We start from the raw sequence: 17,841 nt of genomic DNA, 5'->3' as shown, positions 1-17,841 counted from the left end.
CTCTATATCTCGGGTTTCAGACCTCCCACGGATACAGGAGTCGCACCATTAGATGCACCATTTCTTTAGGACGAGGGGAATATTTTTTATGAGCCGCTACCTCAGACGATGCGTCCATAATTCACGATTCCATGTCAGAGACGGTTCGGCTGGACGACCATACTAGATGTGTATCCAGTGGCCCCTTGACATGCGTGCTTTAATTAAGCCCTTGAGCATTTCCAAGCCCCCTGCTGGTGTGGCTTCCTAACTGAGCTTTGAAGTACCTTCTGCAATCTCCTCTGAGCTCAGCCGATTACCATACTAATAGGCACTATGTTCATTAGAAAAGGTGGGGGCCAGGAGCACTCCTCTCTGCAGACCTGTGACCAGGAGACAAAATGGAGTCACGCCAATCTGTGTTAGTAGGCCCGTCCAAGATGGCGGCTGTTCCCTCATCACAGGGATGTTTCTCTGCTAAGGGCACAGGACTACTTCACTGCATGAATGGGAGAATGGATGGATCCATGTACCGTAAAATCCTTAGTGACAACCTCCTTCCCTCCACCAGGACATTAAAAATACAGCCAAGGCAACAAAGGAGTGGCTAAAAAAAAAGCACATTAAGGTCATGGAGTGGCCTAGCCAGTCTCCAGACCTTAATCCCTTAGAAAACTTATGGAGCGAGATGAAGATATGAGTTGCCAAGCGACAGCCTCAAAATCTTAATGATTTTGAGATGATCTGCAAAGAGGAGTGGACCAAAATTCCTCCTGACACGTGCGCAAACCTCATCATCAGCTACAAAAAACGTCTGACAGCTGTGCTTGCCAACAAGGGTTTTACCACCATTAAGTCTTGTTTGCCAAAGAGATCAAATACTTATTTCTTACTGCAAAATGCAAATAAATTTATATGATTTATACAATGTGATTTTCTGGATTTTATTTTTGATATTTTATCTCTCAATGTTAAAATTAACCTACCCTTAAAATTATAGACTGTTCGTGTCTTTGTCAGTGGGCAAACTTACAAAATCAGCAACGGATCAAATACTTATTTCCCCCACAGTGTATATATATTTATATATATATATATATATATATATATATATAAAGCTCTGGCAAAAATTAAGAGACCACTGCAAAATTTTCAGTTTGTCTGATTTTTCTCTTTCTAGGTATATTTTTGAGTAAAATGTAAATTGTTCTTTTATTCTATAAACTTCTGACAACATGTCTCTGAAGTTCCAAGCAATAAATTTTGTATTTATTGTCTGAAAATGAGAAATGGTCAAAATAACAAAAAATTGCATTGAATGCAGACCTCAAATAATGCAAAAAAACAAGTTCATAATCATTTAGAAACAACAGTACTAATGTTTTAACTCAGGAAGAGTTCAGAAATCAATATTTCTCAGTCGCCCATGCTCTGAGAATAGAAACTCAGATACACAGGACTCCTCCTTCTCTTCTTCGGATAATGAGAGTGGAGGTCGTCATTGCTTCCCCCTAGATGAGGCTGACACCCTTGTAAAGGCAGTAAGATCGACTATGGGGGTATTGGACCCTCGTCCTGACAAAACAGTACAGGATATTATGTTTGGAGGACTATGCCAAAAAAAGCGTAAAGTTTTTCCCCTTAATGAAAACATACAAGCGTTAATTAAAAAGGAGTGGGAAAAACCAGAGAGGAAGAACGCATCGGTTACCTCTATGAAAAGGAAATATCCCTTTGAAGAGGAGGTTTCTACTTCATGGGATAAAGCCCCCAAACTCGACGTTGCAGTAGCTAAGGCCTCAAAAAAATTCGCATTACCATTTCAGGATATGGGAACCCTGAAAGATCCTCTTGATAAAAGAGCAGATAACTGGGAGTCGGCAGGGGGATGTTTAAGACCAGCCATAGCAGCTGCTTGCACGTCACAATCCTTAATGATCTGGGTTGATAACTTAGAAAAACAGCTAAGGGATGGGGTGCCCAGAAAGAAAGTATTAGAGTCTATCCCTATGATTAGAGGAGCCGCGGCATTTTTGGCAGATTCATCGTCCGACTCAATTAAACTAGCGTCTAAATCTGCAGCTCTTTTGAATGCAGCACGTAGAACCTTATGGCTAAAGAGCTGGCCAGGTGATTTACAAACTAAGCAAAAATTTTGTTCAATCCCATGTGAGGGCAAGTTTCTTTTTGGAGAGACTCTGGACGATATCCTGCAGAAAGCAGGTGACAAAAAGGAAGGGTTCCCCAACCTGGCCCCAACGTTCACTAAGCGGCCCTTTCGGAACAGGAGGTTTTTTAGGAAAAGACCACCAAGGGATCAAAACCGATGGGATGATGGGAAAAGAAGAGACAGGGGGTTCCTTTCGGTAATTCCTCACGGGATAGAAACCCCCCCCCCAAGTGACTAAATTTAATAGGAGCAGGGCTTCGAATAGAATTTTTATCCCTACCCCCCAGAAACTATGTGGTAACACCGCTGAGGTCCTCTCCTCAACAACAAGAAGCTCTAGAACTAGAAATCTTAAAACTGATAGACAAAGCTGTCATCCAGGAAGTCCCCCCTCTGGAGAGAGGAAAGGGATTTTACTCCCCATTATTCCTGGTTCCCAAGCCGGATGGGACCTTCCAGACTATAATAAACTTACGGAAGTTAAATACTTATGTAAAGAACCAGAGATTCAAAATGGAGTCAATAAAGTCAACAATAAAAAACTTGTTTCCAAACTGTTTTATGATAGTTCTAGATCTCAGTGACGCGTATTATCATGTCCCCATCCACAAGAACTCTCAAAAATTCCTCAGACTGGCAGTAGTCATAAAAGGACAGATAAGGGAATACCAATACAGAGCTCTTCCCTTTGGCATATCAATTGCACCCCGCATCTTCACCAAATTGATAGCAGAGATGATAGCACATCTGAGAGAGGAAGACATCTTGATTGTTCCATATTTGGACGACTTTCTGATTGTGAGCAACTCGGCCCAACTCTGCCGTCAGCAATGCGACAGAGTGATAGACACTCTAAAAAAATTAGGCTGGCTGGTGAACCTTCAAAAGTCAAAACTAGAACCAACCAGGGTTCAGGAATTTTTGGGTATCACTTTAGACTCAAGTTCTCAAGAATGTTGCCTCCCAGTCCAGAAAAGACAAAAGATAATACATCTAGTGTCAGAAGCTTGCTCAAACCCATCCATGTCTCTGAGAAAGGCAATGTCGTTACTGGGGTCCCTCTCTGCTTGCCTTCCAGCAGTTCACTGGGCACAGCTCCACACGAGACCTCTCCGGTGGGACATTTTAAGGAACCAGAATTTGCTACGAGGATGGTTAGAAGGTCCCATGACTCTAAGTTTGCCTACTATTCATTCCCTAGCTTGGTGGTTAAATCCCAGCAACCTATCAAAAGGGATTCCCTGGGTGATAGAGGTGTCTCAGATAGTTACCACAGACGCAAGTGCCACAGGGTGGGGGCTCATCTGGACAACAGAGTCGCTCAGGGGGTATGGACAAGTCAGGAACTCGGGGCTTCCTCAAACCAAAAAGAACTGAGGGCAGTGAGTCATGCGTTACTATTCTTCCTAGACAAGTTACAAGGGCATCTTGTCCAAATATTTTTGGACAACAGAGTAGTAGTAGCCTACTTAAACCACCAGTGGGGGGACCAGGTCTCAAACATTAATGAAAACCACCTCCGAAATGTTCAGCTTGGTACAGAACAACTTTCTATCCCTATCGGTCCTACAAATAAAAGGTGTAGAGAACCAGAAAGCGAACTTCCTGAGTCGTACCCAACTAAAGCAAAGGGAATGGTCTCTAAATCAGGACATCTTCAACAAAATTACAGATCTGTGGGGAATCCCTGTAATAGACCTCTTTGCAAACATACACAACAGAAAGGTGGAAACCTCTTGCTCCCTAGATCCCAGGGGGAACCCTCAGGCTGTAGATGCATTCACGATTCCCTGGACACAGACTCTTGCATATGCATTTCCTCCCACTATCCTCATTCCAGCAGTTCTGCGAAAAATCAGACAGGACAGATCCAGACTCATCCTAATAGCCCCCTTCTGGCCCAAAAGGGCCTGGTTCTCCTGGCTGAGGATGTTATCGATCACCGATCCCTGGGATCTTCTGGATCTTCCGGACCTCCTGTCACAGGGACCGGTGTTCCACCCTCAGTCAGAGAATCTCCACCTGACAGCGTGGAATTTGAGAGGTCACTATTGAAGGAAAGAGGGCTTTCTGACAAGCTAGTTTCTACACTAATGAAAAGTAGAAAACCTGTGACCACAAAAATATATGGCAAAACCTGGGAAAAATTTTTTGTCCTCCTTCGGGGTAAGGTTGCAAGATGGGGTCCCAGTTGCTGAAATATTAGAATTTCTATAAAAGGGGTTAGACCTAGGCCTTTCAGTAAGTACTTTAAACGTGCAGAGAGCAGCTCTAGGAGCATTGTACTGTGAAAACATAGCGGACAAACCTTGGGTAATACGGTTTGTCAGAGCAACCGCAAGGTCTAAACCTGTAACTATACATAGATTACCAACCTGGGATTTGAACCTAGTCTTGTCAGCTTTAACAGAATCCCCGTTTGAGCCTATAGAATCAATACCCCTTAGGATTCTATCACTTAAAACGGCCCTCCTGATAGCCCTAACATCGGCCCGCAGAATAAGTGATCTCCAAGCCTTGTCTGCAAATCCTCCCTTTACACAAATCCTGGATGATAAAGTTGTACTAAAAACAGATCCTGCTTATCTACCCAAAGTAGCGTCCAGATTCCATAGGTCTCAGGAAATAATCCTTCCTTCCTTCTGTCCAGACCCTAGAAATAAGAAAGAAGAAAAATTCCACACACTAGATGTGAGAAGGTGTCTAGTTCAATATATTAAATCCACCCAGCAGTATAGGAAGGAAGGGTCTCTTTTTATCTGCTTCCAGGGACCCAGGAAAGGACTCAGGGCCTCTAAAGGCACTATAGCACGTTGGATAACAGATGCGATAGCCTTGGTGTACTCGTCCACCGGGAACGCAGTTCCAGAGGGTCTGAAGGCCTACTCTACAAGGGCTATGGCGACCTCCTGGGCCGAAAGGTCGGAGGTAGATCAAATTTGTAAGGCGGCCACCTGGTCATCACCTTCAACCTTTTTTAGACACTACCACTTAGACCTAGCCTCTTCATCTGACTTAACCTTCAGAAGAAGGGTTCTGCAGGCTGTGGTCCCTCCCTAAGCAATAATCTCTGCAATTCTCTCTGGTAGTGCTGTCATGGGCGACTGAGAAAAGCGTAGTTACTCACCGATAACGGTGTTTCTCAGAGCCCATGACAGCACCTGCTTATTCCCCCCCTCATCACGTGTGCGGTGAGCACATTCTTTTGTATAAAATGTGTTTTTTCTATATAGACATGGTGTTCACTTGTTAAGCAATATGATAAAGTTGTATATTTTTTGTTGTTGTGACTAACCTGGAGGACCTCCGATGCTCTGTAAACAAAACTGATGCAGGGGAGAGGTACCGCCCTTTTATCCTGTAGGTTTCCTGTCCCTGAAGGGCGGATCCCCTCTCTCTGGTAGTGCTGTCATGGGCTCTGAGAAACACCGTTATGGGTGAGTAACTAAGCTTTTTGTGGAATAACCATGATTTTTAATCACAGCTTTCATGCATCTTGGCATGCTTTCGACCAGTCTTTCACACTGCTTTTGGGTGACTTTATGCCACTCCTGGTAAAAAAATGTAAGCAGTTCTTCTTTGTTTGATGGCTTGTGACTATCCATCTTTCTCTTGATTACATTCCAGAGGTTTTCATTGGGTTTCAGGTCTGGAGATTGGGCTGGCCATGACAGGGTGTCACGGGGATACTGGGTAGACTAAGGCTGAGTACCCGGGCCACTGCGATATCCCTCAGGCTAGGGAAACCCTGTCTGTCCCTTTCCCAGAAGTTACACTAAAGGTGTGCATGTCTGGGCCGCCAGGCCTGACCCTGTCTCCTGTTTCAGCCCTAAGCTGAAACCACCACCCGCCACCCAGTGAAGAGACCACACACCAATCCCCACAGAAAGCACAGACAGGGAAAACTGAAAAACGCACCACGCCGCAGACACACAAGAATACACTATAATGTGCACAGGGCAAAACAAATACAAATATAGGAAGGAGGAAAATGACAAAAGGATCATACACCACCAGATACGATATTCCTACAACAAGACCACCACTCCAGACCGGTATCACTAGGCACAAAGCACAAGCTATAATCGGCGACGCCCAAAGTCCAGCATGACTATTTAAAGGCCGTGGGCGTGACCCAGCCTCCAACCAAATTACCAGCTAGATTAACCCAGAGCAAGCTGGATAAAGTCTAGCCGACGCCACTGAGCGTGTAGTGGACGTATGTGGAATTACCGCTGTCTGTCGGACGCCCTAGTGCAGTGATGGGCAACCTTTTGAGCTCGGTGTGTCAAAATTCGCCAAAAAACCGAGCATAACTTGGGTGGTGTGTCACCTTGATAAAAAAACAATTTTGCGACATGTATAGTTTAAATAACAAATATGTATAATTAGAATTAACTTACCTGCTTAGTGACTTCTTTGTTCATCTGTCAGTTGGTTTCTTTTGTTGGTCTTGCTATTATTTAACTTGTGTGGGGTGCCGTGAACTAAGATAAGTGAGGGGGAGGGGGAATTCTTCCAGTGATGGCGAACCTGTGGCACTCCAGCTGTTGCAAAACTACAATTCCCATCATGTCTTTACAGCCAAAGCCTTTGCTTTGAATGGCCAGCCATGATGGGAATTGTAGTTTTGCAACAGCTGGAGTGCCACAGGTTCGCCATCACTGATGCCTCCCTCTCACTTATCTCAGTAATGGCCAATGACACCCCACAGTTCACTGGATGATGGTTGCTGTAGTAGTCACAGGGCCTCAGTCCAGACAGCAATCACAGGGCCTGAGTCCAGACAGCAATCACAGGGCCTGAGTCCAGACAGCAATCACAGGGCCTGAGTCCAGACAGCAATCACAGGGCCTGAGTCCAGACAGCTATCACAGGGCCTGAGTCCAGACAGCAATCACAGGGCCTGAGTCCAGACAGCTATCACAGGGCCTGAGTCCAGACAGCTATCACAGGGCCTGAGTCCAGACAGCAATCACAGGGCCTGAGTCCAGACAGCAATCACAGGGCCTGAGTCCAGACAGCAATCACAGGGCCTGAGTCCAGACAGCTATCACAGGGCCTGAGTCCAGACAGCAATCACAGGGCCTGAGTCCAGACAGCTATCACAGGGCCTGAGTCCAGACAGCAATCACAGGGCCTGAGTCCAGACAGCAATCACAGGGCCTGAGTCCAGACAGCAATCACAGGGCCTGAGTCCAGACAGCTATCACAGGGCCTGAGTCCAGACAGCTATCACAGGGCCTGAGTCCAGACAGCAATCACAGGGCCTGAGTCCAGACAGCTATCACAGGGCCTGAGTCCAGACAGCTATCACAGGGCCTGAGTCCAGACAGCTATCACAGGGCCTGAGTCCAGACAGCAATCACAGGGCCTGAGTCCAGACAGCAATCACAGGGCCTGAGTCCAGACAGCAATCACAGGGCCTGAGTCCAGACAGCTATCACAGGGCCTGAGTCCAGACAGCAATCACAGGGCCTGAGTCCAGACAGCTATCACAGGGCCTGAGTCCAGACAGCAATCACAGGGCCTGAGTCCAGACAGCAATCACAGGGCCTGAGTCCAGACAGCAATCACAGGGCCTGAGTCCAGACAGCAATCACAGGGCCTGAGTCCAGACAGCAATCACAGGGCCTGAGTCCAGACAGCAATCACAGGGCCTGAGTCCAGACAGCTATCACAGGGCCTGAGTCCAGACAGCAATCACAGGGCCTGAGTCCAGACAGCTATCACAGGGCCTGAGTCCAGACAGCAATCACAGGGCCTGAGTCCAGACAGCTATCACAGGGCCTGAGTCCAGACAGCTATCACAGGGCCTGAGTCCAGACAGCAATCACAGGGCCTGAGTCCAGACAGCTATCACAGGGCCTGAGTCCAGACAGCTATCACAGGGCCTGAGTCCAGACAGCTATCACAGGGCCTGAGTCCAGACAGCAATCACAGGGCCTGAGTCCAGACAGCTATCACAGGGCCTGAGTCCAGACAGCAATCACAGGGCCTGAGTCCAGACAGCAATACCAGGGCCTGAGTCCAGACAGCAATCACAGGGCCTGAGTCCAGACAGCAATCACAGGGCCTGAGTCCAGACAGCAATCACAGGGCCTGAGTCCAGACAGCAATCACAGGGCCTGAGTCCAGACAGCAATCACAGGGCCTGAGTCCAGACAGCAATCACAGGGCCTGAGTCCAGACAGCAATCACAGGGCCTGAGTCCAGACAGCAATCACAGGGCCTGAGTCCAGACAGCAATCACAGGGCCTGAGTCCAGACAGCTATCACAGGGCCTGAGTCCAGACAGCTATCACAGGGCCTGAGTCCAGACAGCAATCACAGGGCCTGAGTCCAGACAGCAATCACAGGGCCTGAGTCCAGACAGCTATCACAGGGCCTGAGTCCAGACAGCAATCACAGGGCCTGAGTCCAGACAGCTATCACAGGGCCTGAGTCCAGACAGCAATCACAGGGCCTGAGTCCAGACAGCAATCACAGGGCCTGAGTCCAGACAGCAATCACAGGGCCTGAGTCCAGACAGCAATCACAGGGCCTGAGTCCAGACAGCAATCACAGGGCCTGAGTCCAGACAGCAGTCACAGGGCCTGAGTCCAGACAGCAATCACAGGGCCTGAGTCCAGACAGCTATCACAGGGCCTGAGTCCAGACAGCTATCACAGGGCCTGAGTCCAGACAGCAATCACAGGGCCTGAGTCCAGACAGCTATCACAGGGCCTGAGTCCAGACAGCAATCACAGGGCCTGAGTCCAGACAGCTATCTCCTCAGGCCTCAGAAGTGCAGCCTGGGACTTCTGGTCGGCGCAGCAGGGAGCAGCGCAATGTCGCCCAAACAACACAGATCCGACGCAGAGGCCTGGGACTTCCGGGAGCTGCGCCTAGCCTACCGGAAGTCCCAGGCCTAGACGCTCTGCACCGGAGCTCTGTTGTTTGGACCCACAGACCTCCTGCATGGCATCCGATCCGATAAAAAATCGGATCGGATGCCATTGTTTAGTATTCCGATACCGCAAGTATCGGGTATCGGCCGATATTTGCTGTATCGGAATTCCGATACCGAGATCCGATACTTTTGTGGTATCGGGTATCGGTATCGAAACAACATTAATGTGTGTAAAATAAAGAATTAAAATAAAAAATATTGCTATACTCACCTGTCCGACGCAGCCTGGACGTCCGCGAGGGAACCGGCAGCGTTGTTTGCTTAAAAATCGCGGTTTTCCTTCCTTACTTGAAGTCCCGGCTTGTGATTGGTTGCGTGCCGCCCATGTGACCGAGACGCGACCAATCACAGCAAGCCGTGACGTAATTTTAGGTCCTTCAGGATTTTAAAATTACGTTCCGGCGTTGTGATTGGTTGCGTGCGGTCACATGGGCGACGCAACCAACCACAACGCCGGAACGTAATTTTAAAATCCTGAAGGACCTAAAATTACGTCACGGCTTGCTGTGATTGGTCGCGTCTCGGTCACATGGGCGGCACGCAACCAATCACAAGCCGGGACTTCAAGGAAGGAAGGAAAACCGCGATTTTTAAGCAAACAACGCTGCCGGTTCCCTCGCGGACGTCCAGGCTGCGTCGGACAGGTGAGTATAGCAATATTTTTAATTTTAATTCTTTATTTTACATATTAATATGGTTCCCAGGGCCTGAAGGAGAGTTTCCTCTCCTTCAGACCCTGGGAAAGAAGCAATTTCTATGGGGCCGCGGCCGGCGGCCGGCGTGTCACTGAAAATGACTACGCGTGTCAGCACTGACACGCGTGTCATAGGTTCGCCATCACTGCCCTAGTGTGAACAGCGTCCGACATGACCCAGGGATTTGATGTGGTGGTCCTTCATCCACACCTTGATTGAATTAGTTGTGTGTCATGGCGCATTGTCCTGCTGGAAAACCCAATCCTCGGAGTTGGGGAACATTGCCTGAGCAGAAGGAATCAACAGATTTTCCAGGATAACCTTGTATGAGGCTTGATTCATACGTCCTTCGCAAAGATTAACCTGCCCAATTCCAGCCTTGCTGAAGCATCCCCAGATCATCACCGATCCTCCACCAAATTTCAAAGTGGGTGCATCAGAGAAGATTAACTTACTCCAGTCCTCTACGGTCCAATCCTTATGGTCTTTGGCAAACTTCAGCCTGGCTCTCCTTTGCTTCTCACTGATGAAAGGCTTTTTTCTAGCTTTACATGACTTGAGTCCTGCCTCTAGGAGCCTCGTACGAACTGTTCTTGCCGTACACTTCACCCCAGCTTCCATTTGCCATTCCTTTTGTAGGTCACTTGATGTCATCCTGCCATTGCTGAGTGACATTTGAATAAGATGATGGTCATCCCGTCAGTGGAGAGTCGTTTTCACCATCTGCCGGTCTGTAACTTCGTTGTCCCCAATGTTTGCTGCTTGACCTTGTTGTAATAGAATGTCATCTTAGAAATTTTAAGGATAGAGGCAACATTACGCTCCCTGTGTTCCTCTGCTAGTAAAGCCAGAATTGAGCCCTTTTTTTCCAGACTCAAGACTTTTCAACTCCTTTGGCATGGTTAAAAGTTATTTTTTCATTCCTATTACTTTTGGGATATTACTAGCACTTGTTTTGCCATCCAGCTTGTGCTATTGCAAGAGGATTGTGAACACCACAGCAGTGTTTTTTATACTTTCCTTCATTAAATAAGATTTGGTTCAGGTGATCACCTAATCAGAAGCACATTAAGTAGAATGAGGTGTCCTCTGGTGGAATTCAACTGACACTGGAATGGACTGGCTGTCAGACATGTAGAGAAGCTGATTTTTATAAAACTGTGCAGTGGTCTTTTAATTTTTGCCAGAGCTGTATATATACAGTCATGCCGAAAGAGTTGGCACCCTTGAACTTGTTGCAGAAAATGAAATATTTCTCAGAGAAAATTATTGCGATTACACATATTTTGTTATACACATGTTTATTTCCTTTGTGTGTATTGGAACAATACAAAAAAACTGAAAAAAAGGAAAATTGGACATAATTTCACACAAAACTCCAAAAATGGGAGTGACAAATTTCTTGGCACCTTTCCAAAATTGTGAGTAAACAACTTTGTTTCAAGCATGTGATGCTCATTCAAACTCACCTGTGCCAAGTAATAGGTGTGAACAATATGGAAATCACACTTGAAACCAGATAAAATGGGAGAAGTTAACTCAATCTTTGCATTGTGTGTCTGCATGTGCTACACTAAGCATGGAAGATATAAAGAGGAGAAGAGAACTGTTTGAGGACTCGAGAACTAAAATTGTTAAAAAATATCAACAATCTCAAGTCCATCTCCAGAGATTTTGATGTTCCTTTGGCCACGGTGCGCAACATAATCAAGACGCTTACAACCCATGGAACTGTAGCTAATCTCGCTGGACGTGGATGGCATAGAAAATTGATGAAAGGATGCAACGCAGGATAGTCTGGATGGTGGATAATCAGCCCCAATCAAGTTCCAAAGAAATTCAAGCTCAGGGTGGATCAGTGTTAGTTTGTGCTATCTGTCATCATTTGAATGAAATGAAACTCTATGGCAGGAGAGCCAGGAGGACCCCACTGCTGACACAGAGACATAAAAAAGCTAGACTACAGTTTGTCAAAATATATGTGAGTAAGCCTAAAGCCTTCTGGGAAAGAGTCATGTGTGCAGATGAGACAAAGATAGAGCTGTTCGGTAAAGCACATCAATCTACTATTTACCAAAAACAAAATGAGGCTTACAAAACTGCCTCTGGCACTGGGTGCCTTGACTGTGTGCAAGACATCATGAAATCTGAAGATTACCAAAGGATTTTGGATCGCGATATAGTGCCCAAAGTCAGAAAGCTGGGTTTCTGTCCAAGGTCATGGACAATGACATGGTCAGCAGGACAATGGCCCCAAGCATACTTAAAGAAACAGCCAGAAATGGATGGAAATCAAGCGCTGGAGAGTTCTGAAGTGGCCAGCGTTGAGTCCGGACGGGTTGAGAAGCAACTTTACTACCTTTGAGGTATTGAAGAACCAATTTCTTCTTCTTTGCCCTGTGGAGATGTAACAGTTCATGATGGACCGGTAGCCAAAGGAAGCCACCAAGGCCGCACAGATTGCCGATACTTATGAGGCCAACCACATGCCAGAGGTGCGGAAGTCAGCCATCACCAGCTGGAAAAGGGGGTAAGCCAACACCTTATGCTCCTGCCAAATGGTCCTTTGGGGTTCTTGCCCCATCTTCCAGTATCCTGCCTGCATCTGACTCCTGCTGGCACTATACCTGCAACCAAACTGGCAACAATCAAAAGCTTTGCTTTTAGCCATACTTCTTTTTAGCTGTGCTTTGGGTCAATATTCTGTTGGAGGACCCAAACCAAGCTTTCTGACACTGGGCATCACATTTTGCTTCAGAATTCCTTAATAGTCTTGAGATTTCATTGTACCCTGCTCAGACACTCTGTGCTAGATGCAGCAAAGCAGCCTCAAAACATAACCGAGCCTCCTCCATGTTTCACAGTGGGAACAATGTTTTTTTCTTTATAAGCTCAATTTTTTCATCTTTGAACATAGAGCTGATATGTGTCATGATCCATTCCAGAGTTTAGTCCTGTCTGCTCTTTCTCTGGGTGGATCGTGTCTAGGGTTAACTTTGCTCTGCCTCATTCTGGGCTCGGGTTTGCTATTTAGCTCCCAGGTATCCTGAGGGTGGTGTCAGCTATAGCTCTGTCTTTGGCGCGTGAACCTTACTCTGGAAGCTCTTGATTTGTCCTGCTGCGAACCCTGACTTGTCCTGTGTCTGTTATCTCCCCCTGCCTGCCCTTTCCCAGTGTCTCTTTGTTTGTCTGTAGATCTGCTTGACTCCCTGGTTCTGACCTCCTGGCTTGGCGTTTTGACTCCGTTTCAGCTTGTCCCTATTGTACCGTATTTTGCCCATCCTGGTTTACTGATCCCTTGCTACGTCCTGACTATCCATTCTGTCTAAATCATTTTGTACTGTAGTGCTATCTTGTGTTCTGACTTGGCTATCCTGACCTCTCTCTCTCGCCACTAGGTGGCGTCTGTTCAGCTGCTCTGTGTGTGCAGTCTCGCTTCTCTACCTAGCTCCCCCTGGTGGAGGTTGAGCTGTACTGCACTGCAGCTGCATGACAATATGACTTGCCAAAAAGCTCAAGCTTAGTCTCATCTATTCAAAGGACATTCTCCCAGACATTTTATGGCTTGTTAATATTTTTTGCCAAATTACAGTCTACCTTTTTTATGATTTGCTTTTAACAGTGGTTGTCTCTTTGGTCATCTTCCATAAAGTCCACTTTGGCATACACAGCGATGGATTCTGCAATCTGAAACTGATGTACTTTGACTTTGGATTACACCTCTAATCTCTTCATAACATGGTTTGGGCTCTTTGGATAAGCTTCATATTATCTGTCTGTTCAATTTGTCATCGATTTTCCTCTTGCAGCCACATCCAGGGAGGTTGGCAATAGTCCCTGTTCGACAGCCATAACACATTCTGGTATTCCCTGTTTGTCAGGCAATCCCTGCATTTGTTGCGGCTGTCGAACAGCTGCAAAACATGCAGCCACGGGACTTGAACATATTTTTCGAGCACGCCGGAGGCTGTCAGTTAGCACCCAAGCATGCTCAGATAACGCCTTATCCCAGCACGATCGCTCATCACTACTGCTAATGTACATGTGGAGTTTCTGAAACAACAAGAAATAAGAGTTTACAATCGCCTCAGTGTCCTGGGTGGATATTGCATTTCTAATTTTTATTTTTAATTCACATTGTGAGATGAATCAAAACCATTGTCAAAAGTTACAAAAAAATGCCTTTAACAGGAAAACTTGCTTTAAACAATAGGTCATTTTGTGATGACACATTCCATTTAAAATGTGAATTTTGCTAATCTCTTTATGTGTAGGGTTGCTTGAAATAAAGGAAAAGATAATTGTGTATGTCACTGGGGTCAGTCTTCAGCACTTTTCGTAAGTATGAGAACAGCTTAGTATACACTGACACCTACTGGCTGATATGTAGAAATTTCATATCAGTGCTAAAAAATCAAAATGTTCTGCATTCTTACTGCTTATTGATTGCTATTATAATATGGCAATTTACAGAATAGTCTTACTTGAAATGTTGCTTCACTTTAGGTTCAATTTCAACAGTTCACTACTTAAAAAGGTACTCCCATCTCCAAGATCCTATCCCAATATGTAGTAGGCGTAAAAAAATAATATTAGCAAGTACCTCCAATTAGAAATGTAGTATAGTTCTTCCGATACGCTTTGCTGCCTATCCCATGTGCAGGCCATTGCAGGAGCTTAGCTCATGGTTACAACCACTCATATACAGTGGAATGTAAAAATTTGGACACCCATGGTCAAAATTACTGTTATTGTGAACAGTTAAGCAAGTTGAAGATGAAATGATCTCTAAAAGGCCTAAAATTAAAAATAACACATTTCCTTTTATTTTAGGCAAATATATATGCAGTTGTGCTCAAAAGTGTACATACCCTGGCAGAATTTTTGCTTTCTTGCTTTTTTCAGAGAATATGAATGATAACACCAAAACTTTTTCTCCACTCGTGGTCAATGGTTGGCTGAAGCCATCTTTTGTCAAACTACTGTGTTTTCTCTTTTTAAATCATAATGACATCCCAATACATCCAAATGACCCTGATCAAAAGTTCACATACCCTGGTGATTTTGGCCTGATAACATGCACAGAATTTGGCACAAATGGGTTTGAATGGCTACTAAAGGCAACATCCTCATCTGTGACCTCTTTGTTTGTATTCAGTTTGTGTGCATAAAAGCTGAGTGAGTTTCCGAGAACCAGACAGACTCTTGCATCTTTCATCCAGCCACTGACGTTTCTGGATTGTGAGTCATAGGGAAAGCAAAAGAATTGTCAACGGATCTACGGGAAAAGGTAGTTGAACTGTATAAAACAGGAATGGGATACAAAAAGATATCCAAAGAAATGATAATGCCAGTCAGCAGCGTTCAAACTGTGATTAGCAAATGGAAAATCAGGGGCTCTGTAAAAACAAAACCACGGTCAGGTAGACCAACAAAAATGTCATCCACAGCTGCCAGGAAAATTGTTCGGGATGCAAAGAAAAACCCACAAATAACATCAGCTGAAATATAGGACTCTCTGAAATCTAACAGTGTGGCTGTTTCAAGATGTATAATAAGGAGGCACTTGAAGAAAAATGGGCTGCATGGTCGAGTCACCAGAAGAAAGCCATTACTGCACAAATGCCACAAAGTATCTCTCCTACAATACGCAAAACAGCACAGAGACAAGCCTCAAAACTTCTGGAACAAGGTAATTTGGAGTGATGAGACCAAAATTGAACTTTTTGGCCACAACCATAAATGTTACATTTGGAGAGAGGTGAACAAGGCCTATGATGAAAGGAACACCATTCCTACTGTAAAGCACGGAGGTGGATCGCTAATGTTTTGGGGATATGTGAGCTACAAAGGCACAGGAAACTTGGTCAAAGTTGAAGGAAAGATGAATGCAGCACGTTATCAGCAAATACTGGAGGCAAATTTGCAATCATCAGCCCGGAAGCTGCGCATGGGACATATTTGAACATTCCAACATGACCAAAACACAAGGCCAAGTCGACCTGTCATTGGCTACAACAGAACAAAGTGAAGATTCTGGAGTATCTATCTCAGCCTCCTGACCTCAATATCATTGAGCCACTCTGAGGAGATCTCAAGAATGCAGTTCATTAGAGACAGCCCAGGAAATGACAGGAACTGGAGGCTTTTACCTCTTGAAGCTCATCAAGAGAATGCCAAGAGTGTGCAAAGCAGTCATCAAAGCAAAAGGTGGCTACTTTGAAGAACCTACTGTAGAATATAAGACATAATTTCAGTTGTTTCACATTTTTTTGTTAAGTATATAATTCCACATGTGATAATTCATAGTTTTGATGCCTTCAGTGTGAATGTACAATTTTCATAGTCATGAAAATACAGAAAAATCTTTAAATGAGAAGGTGTGTCCAAACCTTTGGTCTGTACTGTATATATTAAAAAAGAATGAAGTACAAAATGCAAAATTGCAATTGGTATATGTATCTTTTAATAATTGATATAAATATTACGTGTATTGAAAATAAAAGGGTATTCAATATGCCTGAATAATGAAGTGTGTGACATAATTATGTACATAAGTGAATAAAGGATTTATCTCTCATTGCATTCCCATAGCCTGTCTCCTAAATCCTTCTCATAATCAATCATATGTCATATCAATCTCATACGATACCTGCTAACGTGTTCAGTGAAAAATGAAATGAGGTAAAATATGTGACAATTATTATAATGTATTAGTGTTTTATTAATTATATAAACTGTAAAAAGGGAAGGGAAGAGGAGTAAGATAGGGCCATCAAAATAAAATCAGGAATTATATTGAACATTAATAACAAATTCCAGTGTGCAAATCCTGAAGGGATTAATACATCTCATATAACAATCTCACATGTCATGCAGAAAAGCGATGATTCTAGTCCAACGGGCATAATTCACAAAATTGTTGAAGTATACAGTGTCCCATATGTACAGAGTCTCATACGCAAAACATGGACATTATGTATCGTATCTTCTTAAAATAATAGTTCATATCCTCCATCATTAGTTCCGTCCAACAATGTATATTGAGGATACGGTCCGTATGTTTGGAGTGGATACTTCGGTAGAGCAATGGTCCAGAAGAAGGGTTCCATGTTTCTTTTAAAATTGGTTATCCTTCCAGTCCATAAGGTGCAGATGTATGGCCAACCAGTTGGATGTGATGTATAATCAACGAGCTAAGGATAGACAACAAGAAGTAAAACCAACATAACAAACAAACAGATAAAATACCCAACATTAAAAACAATACTAAAAATTATATGCATAACTACGTATAACTAGTCAGATGGCAAACCAAAAACATACCAATGTGCGGGGCAGAAGTTCAGAGAAATGGAGCAAATCCTAGTGATTCATTCAAACCATCTGGTTGTAGGGTCTGCAGGGTCCAGACCCATCTAGATTTTTTCTGGGCCAGGAGATGGCTGACGTTTCTTCCTCAGAGGTCTGAGCGAATATAATCAATTCCTTTGATGCGGAGGCCTGGTGGGTCACACAAATGATATAAACTGGCTGAATGAAACAAAGAGTGAAAAATTTAAAGTGGTCTGAATACTTTCTGAACCCACTATATATACCAGAATGGGGCACAGAATAAGGGACATATATACCAGGATGGGGGATATATATACTAGAATGGGGCCCAGGATAAGGGACATCTAGCTTAGAATGGCCATTGACACCTATTCCAGAATGGGGGATATACAGTCATGGCCAAAAGTGTTGGCACCATTGAAATTGTTCCAGAAAATGAAGTATTTCTCCCAGAAAATTATTGCAATCACACATATTTTCTTATACACATGTTAATTTCATTTGTGCACATTGAAACACACAAAAAAAAACAGAGAAAAAAGACAATTCAGACATATTTCCACTCAAAAATGAGAAAAGCCAAAATTGTTGGCACCCTCAACTTAACATTTCATTACACCCCCTTTGTCATAAATAACTGCAATTAATCGCTTCCTATAACCAACAAAAAGCTTCTTACTCGTCTCAACTGAAATTTTCGAGCACTCTTC

The 17,841-nt window shown here is 44.5% G+C and overlaps 1 long non-coding RNA gene across 1 annotated transcript in view; it reads right to left on the bottom strand.

The window, feature by feature from the left end:
* Positions 1–16,488: 16,488 nt before the first annotated feature.
* LOC143774768 (uncharacterized) overlaps positions 16,489–17,841 on the bottom strand; it is a 104,523-nt gene continuing 103,170 nt past the window's right edge. Inside the window, exons 2-3 of the long non-coding RNA XR_013215565.1 lie at positions 17,123–17,299; positions 16,489–16,992 (exon numbers count right to left, since the gene is read on the bottom strand). This is a non-coding gene — a long non-coding RNA (uncharacterized LOC143774768). The remainder of the gene's footprint in view (positions 16,993–17,122; positions 17,300–17,841) is intronic.

The sequence above is a fragment of the Ranitomeya variabilis genome, chromosome 5 (genome assembly GCF_051348905.1).
Source record: "Ranitomeya variabilis isolate aRanVar5 chromosome 5, aRanVar5.hap1, whole genome shotgun sequence".
Classification (NCBI taxonomy): Eukaryota; Metazoa; Chordata; class Amphibia; order Anura; family Dendrobatidae; genus Ranitomeya; species Ranitomeya variabilis.
This window is presented reverse-complemented; position numbering and strand designations above follow the sequence as displayed.